This window comes from Calliopsis andreniformis, unplaced genomic scaffold (genome assembly GCF_051401765.1).
Source record: "Calliopsis andreniformis isolate RMS-2024a unplaced genomic scaffold, iyCalAndr_principal scaffold0157, whole genome shotgun sequence".
NCBI classification, from domain to species: Eukaryota; Metazoa; Arthropoda; class Insecta; order Hymenoptera; family Andrenidae; genus Calliopsis; species Calliopsis andreniformis.
The window spans coordinates 1,092,477-1,106,613 of NW_027480566.1; the positions used below are offsets into that span (position 1 = coordinate 1,092,477).

A 14,137-nucleotide genomic window follows, 5' to 3' on the forward strand; every position below is an offset into this window, starting at 1 on the left:
GCACCAGGAATAAGGATCTACCGTTGTCATTTCGTTCCGTCGACATTCGGTTCCGGAGCGACACGAACGGGGACTTAGAATTTTTTCGCTCGGGCTCCGGAGCGACACGAACGGGGACTTAGAATTTTTTCGCTCGGGCTCCGGAGCGACACGATCGCTCCGTTATTCTACGTTCTCTCGGTCCACGGGCATCAGAGAGCAAAACAGCCTAATAGTTTTAGAGTGCCTCAACGATCAGGAATATGGATCTAACGTTCTCGTTTCGAACCGACGACTTTCGGTTCCGGAGCGACACGAACGCTCCATGATTCTCGATTATCTCGACACAGGTAAGAGACAGAGGAGAACAAGTGTATGGTTTTAGAGAGCCACGAGCACCAGGAATAAGGATCTACCGTTGTCATTTCGTTCCGTCGACATTCGGTTCCGGAGCGACACAAACGGGGACGTAGAATTTTTTCGCTCGGGCTCCGGAGCGACACGAACGGGGACTTAGAATTTTTTCGCTCGGGCTCCGGAGCGACACGATCGCTCCGTTATTCTACGTTCTCTCGGTCCACGGGCATCAGAGAGCAAAACAGCCTAATAGTTTTAGAGTGCCTCAACGATCAGGAATATGGATCTAACGTTCTCGTTTCGAACCGACGACTTTCGGTTCCGGAGCGACACGAACGCTCCATGATTCTCGATTATCTCGACACAGGTAAGAGACAGAGGAGAACAAGTGTATGGTTTTAGAGAGCCACGAGCAACAGGAATAAGGATCTACCGTTGTCATTTCGTTCCGTCGACATTCGGTTCCGGAGCGACACGAACGGGGACTTAGAATTTTTACGCTCGGGCTCCGGAGCGACACGAACGGGGACTTGGAATTTTTTCGCTCGGGCTCCGGAGCGACACGATCGCTCCGTTATTCTACGTTCTCTCGGTCCACGGGCATCAGAGAGCAAAACAGCCTAATAGTTTTAGAGTGCCTCAACGATCAGGAATATGGATCTAACGTTCTCGTTTCGAACCGACGACTTTCGGTTCCGGAGCGACACGAACGCTCCATGATTCTCGATTATCTCGACACAGGTAAGAGACAGAGGAGAACAAGTGTATGGTTTTAGAGAGCCACGAGCACCAGGAATAAGGATCTACCGTTTTCATTTCGTTCAGTCGACATTCGGTTCCGGAGCGACACGAACGGGGACTTAGAATTTTTTCGCTCGGGCTCCGGAGCGACACGAACGGGGACTTGGAATTTTTTCGCTCGGGCTCCGGAGCGACACGATCGCTCCGTTATTCTACGTTCTCTCGGTCCACGGGCATCAGAGAGCAAAACAGCCTAATAGTTTTAGAGTGCCTCAACGATCAGGAATATGGATCTAACGTTCTCGTTTCGAACCGACGACTTTCGGTTCCGGAGCGACACGAACGCTCCATGATTCTCGATTATCTCGACACAGGTAAGAGACAGAGGAGAACAAGTGTATGGTTTTAGAGAGCCACGAGCACCAGGAATAAGGATCTACCGTTGTCATTTCGTTCCGTCGACATTCGGTTCCGGAGCGACACAAACGGGGACGTAGAATTTTTTCGCTCGGGCTCCGGAGCGACACGAACGGGGACTTAGAATTTTTTCGCTCGGGCTCCGGAGCGACACGATCGCTCCGTTATTCTACGTTCTCTCGGTCCACGGGCATCAGAGAGCAAAACAGCCTAATAGTTTTAGAGTGCCTCAACGATCAGGAATATGGATCTAACGTTCTCGTTTCGAACCGACGACTTTCGGTTCCGGAGCGACACGAACGCTCCATGATTCTCGATTATCTCGACACAGGTAAGAGACAGAGGAGAACAAGTGTATGGTTTTAGAGAGCCACGAGCACCAGGAATAAGGATCTACCGTTGTCATTTCGTTCCGTCGACATTCGGTTCCGGAGCGACACGAACGGGGACTTAGAATTTTTTCGCTCGGGCTCCGGAGCGACACGAACGGGGACTTAGAATTTTTTCGCTCGGGCTCCGAAGCGACACGAACGGGGACTTAGAATTTTTTCGCTCGGGCTCCGGAGCGACACGATCGCTCCGTTATTCTACGTTCTCTCGGTCCACGGGCATCAGAGAGCAAAACAGCCTAATAGTTTTAGAGTGCCTCAACGATCAGGAATATGGATCTAACGTTCTCGTTTCGAACCGACGACTTTCGGTTCCGGAGCGACACGAACGCTCCATGATTCTCGATTATCTCGACACAGGTAAGAGACAGAGGAGAACAAGTGTATGGTTTTAGAGAGCCACGAGCACCAGGAATAAGGATCTACCGTTGTCATTTCGTTCCGTCGACATTCGGTTCCGGAGCGACACGAACGGGGACTTAGAATTTTTTCGCTCGGGCTCCGGAGCGACACGAACGGGGACTTAGAATTTTTTCGCTCGGGCTCCGGAGCGACACGATCGCTCCGTTATTCTACGTTCTCTCGGTCCACGGGCATCAGAGAGCAAAACAGCCTAATAGTTTTAGAGTGCCTCAACGATCAGGAATATGGATCTAACGTTCTCGTTTCGAACCGACGACTTTCGGTTCCGGAGCGACACGAACGCTCCATGATTCTCGATTATCTCGACACAGGTAAGAGACAGAGGAGAACAAGTGTATGGTTTTAGAGAGCCACGAGCACCAGGAATAAGGATCTACCGTTGTCATTTCGTTCCGTCGACATTCGGTTCCGGAGCGACACAAACGGGGACGTAGAATTTTTTCGCTCGGGCTCCGGAGCGACACGAACGGGGACTTAGAATTTTTTCGCTCGGGCTCCGGAGCGACACGATCGCTCCGTTATTCTACGTTCTCTCGGTCCACGGGCATCAGAGAGCAAAACAGCCTAATAGTTTTAGAGTGCCTCAACGATCAGGAATATGGATCTAACGTTCTCGTTTCGAACCGACGACTTTCGGTTCCGGAGCGACACGAACGCTCCATGATTCTCGATTATCTCGACACAGGTAAGAGACAGAGGAGAACAAGTGTATGGTTTTAGAGAGCCACGAGCACCAGGAATAAGGATCTACCGTTGTCATTTCGTTCCGTCGACATTCGGTTCCGGAGCGACACGAACGGGGACTTAGAATTTTTTCGCTCGGGCTCCGGAGCGACACGAACGGGGACTTAGAATTTTTTCGCTCGGGCTCCGGAGCGACACGATCGCTCCGTTATTCTACGTTCTCTCGGTCCACGGGCATCAGAGAGCAAAACAGCCTAATAGTTTTAGAGTGCCTCAACGATCAGGAATATGGATCTAACGTTCTCGTTTCGAACCGACGACTTTCGGTTCCGGAGCGACACGAACGCTCCATGATTCTCGATTATCTCGACACAGGTAAGAGACAGAGGAGAACAAGTGTATGGTTTTAGAGAGCCACGAGCACCAGGAATAAGGATCTACCGTTGTCATTTCGTTCCGTCGACATTCGGTTCCGGAGCGACACGAACGGGGACTTAGAATTTTTTCGCTCGGGCTCCGGAGCGACACGAACGGGGACTTAGAATTTTTTCGCTCGGGCTCCGGAGCGACACGATCGCTCCGTTATTCTACGTTCTCTCGGTCCACGGGCATCAGAGAGCAAAACAGCCTAATAGTTTTAGAGTGCCTCAACGATCAGGAATATGGATCTAACGTTCTCGTTTCGAACCGACGACTTTCGGTTCCGGAGCGACACGAACGCTCCATGATTCTCGATTATCTCGACACAGGTAAGAGACAGAGGAGAACAAGTGTATGGTTTTAGAGAGCCACGAGCACCAGGAATAAGGATCTACCGTTGTCATTTCGTTCCGTCGACATTCGGTTCCGGAGCGACACGAACGGGGACTTAGAATTTTTTCGCTCGGGCTCCGGAGCGACACGAACGTGGACTTAGAATTTTTTCGCTCGGGCTCCGGAGCGACACGATCGCTCCGTTATTCTACGTTCTCTCGGTCCACGGGCATCAGAGAGCAAAACAGCCTAATAGTTTTAGAGTGCCTCAACGATCAGGAATATGGATCTAACGTTCTCGTTTCGAACCGACGACTTTCGGTTCCGGAGCGACACGAACGCTCCATGATTCTCGATTATCTCGACACAGGTAAGAGACAGAGGAGAACAAGTGTATGGTTTTAGAGAGCCACGAGCACCAGGAATAAGGATCTACCGTTGTCATTTCGTTCCGTCGACATTCGGTTCCGGAGCGACACGAACGGGGACTTAGAATTTTTTCGCTCGGGCTCCGGAGCGACACGAACGGGGACTTAGAATTTTTTCGCTCGGGCTCCGGAGCGACACGATCGCTCCGTTATTCTACGTTCTCTCGGTCCACGGGCATCAGAGAGCAAAACAGCCTAATAGTTTTAGAGTGCCTCAACGATCAGGAATATGGATCTAACGTTCTCGTTTCGAACCGACGACTTTCGGTTCCGGAGCGACACGAACGCTCCATGATTCTCGATTATCTCGACACAGGTAAGAGACAGAGGAGAACAAGTGTATGGTTTTAGAGAGCCACGAGCACCAGGAATAAGGATCTGCCGTTGTCATTTCGTTCCGTCGACATTCGGTTCCGGAGCGACACGAACGGGGACTTAGAATTTTTTCGCTCGGGCTCCGGAGCGACACGAACGGGGACTTAGAATTTTTTCGCTCGGGCTCCGGAGCGACACGATCGCTCCGTTATTCTACGTTCTCTCGGTCCACGGGCATCAGAGAGCAAAACAGCCTAATAGTTTTAGAGTGCCTCAACGATCAGGAATATGGATCTAACGTTCTCGTTTCGAACCGACGACTTTCGGTTCCGGAGCGACACGAACGCTCCATGATTCTCGATTATCTCGACACAGGTAAGAGACAGAGGAGAACAAGTGTATGGTTTTAGAGAGCCACGAGCACCAGGAATAAGGATCTACCGTTGTCATTTCGTTCCGTCGACATTCGGTTCCGGAGCGACACGAACGGGGACTTAGAATTTTTTCGCTCGGGCTCCGGAGCGACACGAACGGGGACTTAGAATTTTTTCGCTCGGGCTCCGGAGCGACACGATCGCTCCGTTATTCTACGTTCTCTCGGTCCACGGGCATCAGAGAGCAAAACAGCCTAATAGTTTTAGAGTGCCTCAACGATCAGGAATATGGATCTAACGTTCTCGTTTCGAACCGACGACTTTCGGTTCCGGAGCGACACGAACGCTCCATGATTCTCGATTATCTCGACACAGGTAAGAGACAGAGGAGAACAAGTGTATGGCTTTAGAGAGCCACGAGCACCAGGAATAAGGATCTACCGTTGTCATTTCGTTCCGTCGACATTCGGTTCCGGAGCGACACGAACGGGGACTTAGAATTTTTTCGCTCGGGCTCCGGAGCGACACGAACGGGGACTTAGAATTTTTTCGCTCGGGCTCCGGAGCGACACGATCGCTCCGTTATTCTACGTTCTCTCGGTCCACGGGCATCAGAGAGCAAAACAGCCTAATAGTTTTAGAGTGCCTCAACGATCAGGAATATGGATCTAACGTTCTCGTTTCGAACCGACGACTTTCGGTTCCGGAGCGACACGAACGCTCCATGATTCTCGATTATCTCGACACAGGTAAGAGACAGAGGAGAACAAGTGTATGGTTTTAGAGAGCCACGAGCACCAGGAATAAGGATCTACCGTTGTCATTTCGTTCCGTCGACATTCGGTTCCGGAGCGACACGAACGGGGACTTAGAATATTTTCAATATTGCTATATCTGTATGTATATAGTCTTAAAATATGTGGTTGAAACATGTTGAAAGTTTGTGATTATAGCAGTATAATGTCCGCAGTTTAGTATTAAGTTACTTTTATACGACCTCGTACGTGTACGTGTTCATCTGCCGAGTCTAAGTGGCAGCGTACCGGCCGGGAGTGCTGCACGCGCGGCGAGTTCCCACCGTAAGGCCGCGCGGCTACGGTCGGCCGTCGCCGGCCTCTCGGCCGGCCACTCGGTATCTATAAGAGAAGCTTCGGTCCGGGCGTGCCGGTCGAGGCATCGCTGGGCGCGTGGCTATTCTACGATCTCGGTCGAGAAGCAGTCCACCGCTCCTCGGGATCTTGTATCTCGAGTGTCTTCGAACGGTTTACGTTCCGGATCTTTCTCTACACAGCATGACCACGGGTCGGTGTCTAAGACCGAATGGCCCTTATGTGGTAATCGTCCTTTGGACGTTGGTGACTTGTATGCACTAGCGTGTATACTCGTACTTACTGAGCATCAACTCTTTGTCCGAGCGAATGAGTTTATTTAAACTGAACGAAACGTTCCGTCTTTAAGGCGGGCGCCGGGCTTACGTGAGAATGGAAAGCCTAAATATCAAGAGGTGTCAGATTTTCGATATGTGCAGCGCGCACATTCCGCGCCAGCTCGCTATGCCCAGCACGACGCTTAACGCGCTATCTCGATATGTTTCGGCATGCCACTATTACGCGCTTCTGTCGACTTTGCCCAGCGTGCTTGATACGCGCTTCGTCGTCAGTGACCAGCGTGAGTGGTTTACGTGCCTGTACGATGGATGCTTAGCGCGAGCGTATACCGCTCCGTAGAGTTTTCTGCGGAGGTCCGGTGTACGTGCTTACCGATGGATGACCAACGGCGTGTGTGATTCGTGCTTGTCGAGGTCCGACACCAATGTTGGAATTGTCAAATAAATGAACGAACCGAGACTCCTTGTCGAAGTTACAATCTTTACGTGACACGCAAAAGCAAAGATTTAATACTGTGGATCACATGAGTTTGCTGTTCGTGTCACGAGTTTCTGAACATGTGTTGTGGGATATTTGTGCACACGAAAAATTGTGGATCTATCTGAATTGTGTTGAGGTGTGCAATCCCAATTGATTGAAAGTAAAAGATGAGAAAGGAGTAGTGACGTGCGAGCAAGATATCACTGTGATGCTTGGCTCTGGAAATTGTGTGAAAGGGCGGCTCGATCCGAGAGAGAGGAAGTTCACAGGAATATTTTTGTGGAAGGATATGTTCTGTGATTCTTCACTCTCATATGAAGAAGAATTGTGTGTGAAAGGCTGGTGGATCGTTGCCGAAGGAGCTCAAGTATCACGACGGAGAGAATAGTTTCGTGGATATTTCTCTGTGTGATAATTCTTGTCTCGAAAATTAGAAACTAGAGAGAAAAGAGAGTGTCGTCGATCGGTGATCTGCAAAAGTGAAACCGACGACGATGGTGAAGTAGGAGAGGAGGAGGAGTCTTTACGAAGCTCGCTCCCTGGTTGATCCTGCCAGTAGTCATATGCTTGTCTCAAAGATTAAGCCATGCATGTCTCAGTACGTGCCGTATTAAGGTGAAACCGCGAATGGCTCATTAAATCAGTTATGGTTCCTTAGATTGTACCCACATTTACTTGGATAACTGTGGTAATTCTAGAGCTAATACATGCAAAATGGAGTTCCGCCCAGAGATGGAAGGAACGCTTTTATTAGATCAAAACCAATCGGTGACATAGGGTTATACCTACGTCCATCGTTTGCTTTGGTGACTCTGAATAACTTGGTGCTGATCGCATGGTCTTCTAGTACCGGCGACGCATCTTTCAAATGTCTGCCTTATCAACTGTCGATGGTAGGTTCTGCGCCTACCATGGTTGTAACGGGTAACGGGGAATCAGGGTTCGATTCCGGAGAGGGAGCCTGAGAAACGGCTACCACATCCAAGGAAGGCAGCAGGCGCGCAAATTACCCACTCCCGGCACGGGGAGGTAGTGACGAAAAATAACGATACGGGACTCATCCGAGGCCCCGTAATCGGAATGAGTACACTTTAAATCCTTTAACGAGGATCCATTGGAGGGCAAGTCTGGTGCCAGCAGCCGCGGTAATTCCAGCTCCAATAGCGTATATTAAAGTTGTTGCGGTTAAAAAGCTCGTAGTTGAATCTGTGTGTCACAGTGTCGGTTCACCGCTCGCGGTGTTTAACTGGCATTATGTGGTACGTCCTACCGGTGGGCTTTGCTCTTCGGGGCGGTCCAACTAATATCACATCGCGGTGCTCTTCACTGAGTGTCGAGGTGGGCCGGTACGTTTACTTTGAACAAATTAGAGTGCTCAAAGCAGGCTACTTTCGCCTGAATACTCTGTGCATGGAATAATGGAATAGGACCTCGGTTCTATTTTGTTGGTTTTCGGAACCCCGAGGTAATGATTAATAGGGACAGATGGGGGCATTCGTATTGCGACGTTAGAGGTGAAATTCTTGGATCGTCGCAAGACGGACAGAAGCGAAAGCATTTGCCAAAAATGTTTTCATTAATCAAGAACGAAAGTTAGAGGTTCGAAGGCGATCAGATACCGCCCTAGTTCTAACCATAAACGATGCCAGCCAGCGATCCGCCGAAGTTCCTCAGATGACTCGGCGGGCAGCTTCCGGGAAACCAAAGCTTTTGGGTTCCGGGGGAAGTATGGTTGCAAAGCTGAAACTTAAAGGAATTGACGGAAGGGCACCACCAGGAGTGGAGCCTGCGGCTTAATTTGACTCAACACGGGAAACCTCACCAGGCCCGGACACCGGAAGGATTGACAGATTGATAGCTCTTTCTTGATTCGGTGGGTGGTGGTGCATGGCCGTTCTTAGTTGGTGGAGCGATTTGTCTGGTTAATTCCGATAACGAACGAGACTCTAGCCTGCTAAATAGACGTACTTTATGGTATCTCGAAGGCCCCCGACTTCGGTCGGTGGGTTTTTACTACCAACGTACAGACAAATCTTCTTAGAGGGACAGGCGGCTTCTAGCCGCACGAGATTGAGCAATAACAGGTCTGTGATGCCCTTAGATGTTCTGGGCCGCACGCGCGCTACACTGAAGGAATCAGCCTGTTTTCCCTGGCCGAAAGGCCCGGGTAACCCGCTGAACCTCCTTCGTGCTAGGGATTGGGGATTGCAATTATTCCCCATGAACGAGGAATTCCCAGTAAGCGTGAGTCATAAGCTCGCGTTGATTACGTCCCTGCCCTTTGTACACACCGCCCGTCGCTACTACCGATTGAATGATTTAGTGAGGTCTTCGGACTGGTGCTCGGCAATGTCTCGGCATTGCCGATGTTGCCGGGAAGATGACCAAACTTGATTATTTAGAGGAAGTAAAAGTCGTAACAAGGTTTCCGTAGGTGAACCTGCGGAAGGATCATTAATAAAGTCGTAACAAAAAGTCCTAAGGAAAGAAAGATCAAAAAGTACACAAAATAACGCAGCGTGTGTGTGCGCGACGGCTTACGCGAGGAGGTCATGCAAACGTTCGGAGTACCTGGTTACTGAAAGCGTGTCTCTCCCGTCCGTCGCGCCCCGCCTGACGTGTTAAGAATGAAAAAAGAGAATATGTCGAACGGCCATACGGCTTACGTGAAGGAGGTCTTTACATACGGAGTACGCAGTTACTCAGTTCGATGCTCCCGTCCGTACGCTGTGTCGGCAAACATATAAGCGCACACGAGCCCGCCAGCTCGAAAGCGATAGTCACGGACGTGTAAGAATAATGAATCGTGCAGCGCTCGCGTGAGGTGTGCCAGTTGATTCCATCGCCAACTCGATATCGGGGTATTTCATGCATCTCGTATGAAACACATTGTCCCGTCGTTGCGTGATGATTCGCTGCAACACCCGCCGCTGCCACGGTCATCTTCGCTCTGTACATTCGCTTCTGGCTGCTTGCGTGAGGCTCCTTGTAAGAAAGGGGGAACGCGCAAAGGGAAAGGAAGCCCGCCAGTTCGAGAAGAACGTTTCTTTTTTTTTCCGTCGTGAGTACGCTGCCGATAGTTACAACGCTAGCGTGAGGTGTCGATCACCGATGTCATCGGGCAACATGATCGGGGTCTTGCATGCAATTTCGCATGGAGGACATTGTCCCGTCGTTGCGCGATGCTTCGTCGCACCCGCCGTTGTACGTACGCGCGGCATCTTCGATGGAGCGAAACTGTTCCTTCTCGACTGCCTGCGTGAGGCTTTGTCCCAGCGTTTACAAAGAGCCCGCCAGTTTGGGATGTATCGTTCCCTCCTCGGCGCGTAAGCATTGCGTCGATATATATAGCGCTTGCGTGAGGTGCATCTCCGATAGCCCCGTCGCCACAGCATGATATCGGGGTCTTTCATATCTTATGGAAGACATGGTCCCGTCGCTGCGCGATGTTTCGGTCACACACCCGCCGCTAATATATACGGTGCATACTCGCGCGGCAGAGAGAGGAGAGAGAGCGTGCTTGCCAGCTGCTTGCGCGAGGCTGCGCCCGTTTCTCCTATTTTCGGTGGGAATAATGAAAAGCGAGCGAAGAAGAGGTTAAGGAGAATAACCGATATGAGCGCACGAGTGCGAAAGCAAACGTTTTCCCATTCGCATCCCGCTCCCGGTGTTTCTTCGTCTCTTTACCTCGTTGTTCTCTCCGAACCGTCCAGCGGATGTGGACCCTCTCTTGAGAAAGAGAGGGCCCGGGTAACCTAGGACGCGACACGTATCCCGCGTCGATGTGCGGCCGTAGGGTACGTATTCCTGCCGTGTGAACAACAACTGTGGACCGGCTGTTAACAGCTTCGACTTTCGTGAGTCTGACTCCCAAGAATAATGGAATTTGTGTGTGAATTTAAGGGGATGAGAAAGACCGATCGAAGCCGGCTGCGAAGTCCGTTCTAATCGGCTATCCAAATCAGGAGGGGAATACGTACGTGCAGGGCGCTGCGACAATAAAATGGGGGGTGTCGTTTCAGAGGAGAACACCGTGGATGTACGTGGTTCACTTGATCGGGGTATCCCCGTCGGCTCCATCGTACTCTCCAGGTTGATCCTAGGTTTTTAAATGTACTCTACGCCTGGCCGTTACGGGAACCGTTCGCAATTGCGTGGCGGTCTCCGTGCGGAACCGCATCCCAGAGACCCCTGTGTCGTCACTTTCGTTCGTTCGGACGAAGTGTCGCGACGCCCGAACCTCCATCGACCGTGTGCTAGTTGGAGGCGCGGGTCTCGGATTCTTCCGAACCCGAGAACTATATACGAGTATGATATATATATATACATGAACACAGAATATTAAAATACAACCCTGAACGGTGGATCACTTGGCTCGTGGGTCGATGAAGAACGCAGCTAATTGCGCGTCAACGTGTGAACTGCAGGACACATGAACATCGACATTTCGAACGCACATTGCGGTCCACGGATACAATTCCTGGACCACGCCTGGCTGAGGGTCGTTCACGTAACCTTAAGACTGCTTACGTTGGCATCTCGGTGTCACGTACGAGCGATTGTTGGACCGTTCGTCGGCGTTTGCCGCGGTCGCACGAAAACAAGCGAGAATACGCTCTAGACGTCATGGAGGGAAGAAGGTTGTGTGTACGCGGCAGATGACTGGAGACATCGTCGTCATCGTCGTTGCTTTGTCGTTCCGGACTTGCGTGAGTGCTACTTTTCACACGGCGTCGTGAGTCGCTTAATTTGTCGACCGCCCGTGCGTGTATGTGCACCGCTCCGGACGCAAGCGCGCGGACGTACGATCATCGACCAGCCTCCGTGTCTCGCCAAATACCCTCGTGATTGTTAACAGACAGCGTTCGCTTTTCGTGCGAGTTTTCATCCGCGCTCCCGACGTAGTCTGAAATGATGCGTGTAAGAAAGAGGCGTGCGTAACCCGCAACGACACACAAGAGAGTTTGTCGTGAGACTACAGAGAAGGACAATGAAAGGGTGTGCGAGTGAGCATGAACACGAGATCGCGTATACCCCACCCGTGTAGTGTGGTGAAGAAATGTATGACGAGAAACAGAGCCCCAGGGATTCTAGAGGGATCGTCTTGTTGCAGGAACAACGCGAAAAGGAGGCACTCATTCGTCGAAACGATGAAGTTCCGGGATGCATCTTCCCCGGCCACGTTTCGGTCGAGTCGTTTGTGGCTCCGTGAATGTGTTGTGTTGTACTACAACTTGTTTCTGTATCCTGAATCCTCTTTGGCGAGGCTTACACAGCCGCCATATATATGACTCATCACATAGGGATGACTTCTCTCCTAGAAGGAGGAGGTGGAAAGGTAGCAGCGTCCGGTCGCCCCATGTCTTCGCGTTAGTCGATCGCCGAGAGAGACCGCGCGTCAAGTCCGGTCGTCCAGTCCACGAAAGCTATACAAAAAGCAAGCGGACGGGCGTTAAACCATACCGGCAGTCGCCTGGCGAGAGTCTCTCTCCTTTAGATCGAATTAAACGAGACGCGAAGATGCTTTGGTGTGGCGCATTAAGGACGATGTGACTTACTTTCCGCTGATCACTTCTGGCGAATTACGAGGAGCTTCCTTACCTTTGGAAACGCTGCTGTTGCGTTACGACAACATATTCCGAAGGCACACGGCGAAGTTGGGACGACGCATCGAACATGATCTCAAGTCTCTCTCTCATTTCCCATTTCTCGTAACATTCGTTCACACACTCTGCCTGGTCCGCTTCTCTCGGTTGTGTGCCCCCGTTGTACGAGGATTACGCCACAGCTTCTTTCGTCATTTTTACACATATATAAAATATATCACTCTACGTGTGTGATATATTTAACACGTATACGACGACCTCAGAGTAGGCGAGATTACCCGCTGAATTTAAGCATATTACTAAGCGGAGGAAAAGAAACTAACAAGGATTTCCTTAGTAGCGGCGAGCGAACAGGAAAGAGCCCAGCACTGAATCCCGCGGTACTGCCGCAGGGAAATGTAGTGTTCGGGAGGATCCGTTTATCCCGTGACGTTGCATCGCGTCCAAGTCCATCTTGAATGGGGCCATTTACCCATAGAGGGTGCCAGGCCCGTAGCGACCGGTGCGCGTCTCGGGAGGGTCTCTCCTTAGAGTCGGGTTGCTTGAGAATGCAGCCCTAAGTGGGTGGTAAACTCCATCTAAGGCTAAATACAACCACGAGACCGATAGCGAACAAGTACCGTGAGGGAAAGTTGAAAAGAACTTTGAAGAGAGAGTTCAAGAGTACGTGAAACCGTTCAGGGGTAAACCTGAGAAACCCAAAAGTTCGAAAGGGGAGATTCATCGTCGACAAATGCTGGCTCCCGTTGGTGCGCGAAACCCCGAAAGGGGTGTCCGTCGCTTTTCCGCAAGGAGGGCGCACGGATGTTACGGCCAACGGCGAACGTTCCGGCTACGTAGACGTGCACTTCTCCCCTAGTAGGACGTCGCGACCCGTTGCGTGTCGGTCTACGGCCCGGGCGGTTAGACCGTTGCGTCGCCTTGTGCGTGCGCGACGGACCCTCGGTGACCCGACCGGCTGCGCGACGGTGTTCCCCCAGATGGTATCGGGCCGCAACCAGTCTTCTCATTCGAACGGTGCGTCAGGCCCGCCGCAAGCTCGGTCAGCTTTGTTTGCCCTGTGGTACGGACGTCTTTCCCGTTCACGGGCCTGGCCAGCTGTTAGCCGGCGGAGCCCTCGGACTGGCCAAGCTTTGAATTACCTGTCGGCGGCGCTATTGCTTTGGGTACTCTCAGGACCCGTCTTGAAACACGGACCAAGGAGCCTAACATGTGCGCGAGTCATTGGGATGAGTAAACCTAAAGGCGAAATGAAAGTGAAGGTCGTCCTTTGCGTCGGCCGAGGGAGGATGGGCGCTGCATAGTGCTCCGCACTCCCGGGGCGTCTCGTTCTCATTGCGAGAAGAGGCGCACCTAGAGCGTACACGTTGGTACCCGAAAGATGGTGAACTATGCCTGGTCAGGACGAAGTCAGGGGAAACCCTGATGGAGGTCCGTAGCGATTCTGACGTGCAAATCGATCGCTGGAACTAGGTATAGGGGCGAAAGACTAATCAAACCATCTAGTAGCTGGTTCCCTCCGAAGTTTCCCTCAGGATAGCTGGCACTCACTCCTCCGTTCCTTCGGGGACGCGTCGAGTCTCATCTGGTAAAGCGAATGATTAGAGGCCTTGGGGCCGAAACGACCTCAACCTATTCTCAAACTTTAAATGGGTGAGATCTCTGGCTTGCTTGGTTCATTGAAGCCACGAGATTTCGGATTAGAGTGCCAAGTGGGCCAATTTTGGTAAGCAGAACTGGCGCTGTGGGATGAACCAAACGCAGAGTTAAGGCGCCTAAGTCGACGTTTATGGGATACCATGA

At 51.4% G+C, this 14,137-nt stretch overlaps 2 non-coding genes across 2 annotated transcripts; both read left to right on the forward strand.

Moving 5' to 3' along the window:
- Positions 1 to 7,264: 7,264 nt before the first annotated feature.
- On the forward strand, positions 7,265 to 9,185 carry LOC143187723 (small subunit ribosomal RNA). Its single transcript, XR_013003272.1, has one exon. It is a non-coding gene; the product is annotated as a small subunit ribosomal RNA (ribosomal RNA).
- A 1,893-nt stretch (positions 9,186 to 11,078) lies between these two features.
- LOC143187722 (5.8S ribosomal RNA) lies at positions 11,079 to 11,233 on the forward strand. The gene has a single exon (XR_013003271.1). It is a non-coding gene; the product is annotated as a 5.8S ribosomal RNA (ribosomal RNA).
- The last annotated feature ends 2,904 nt before the right edge of the window (positions 11,234 to 14,137 follow it).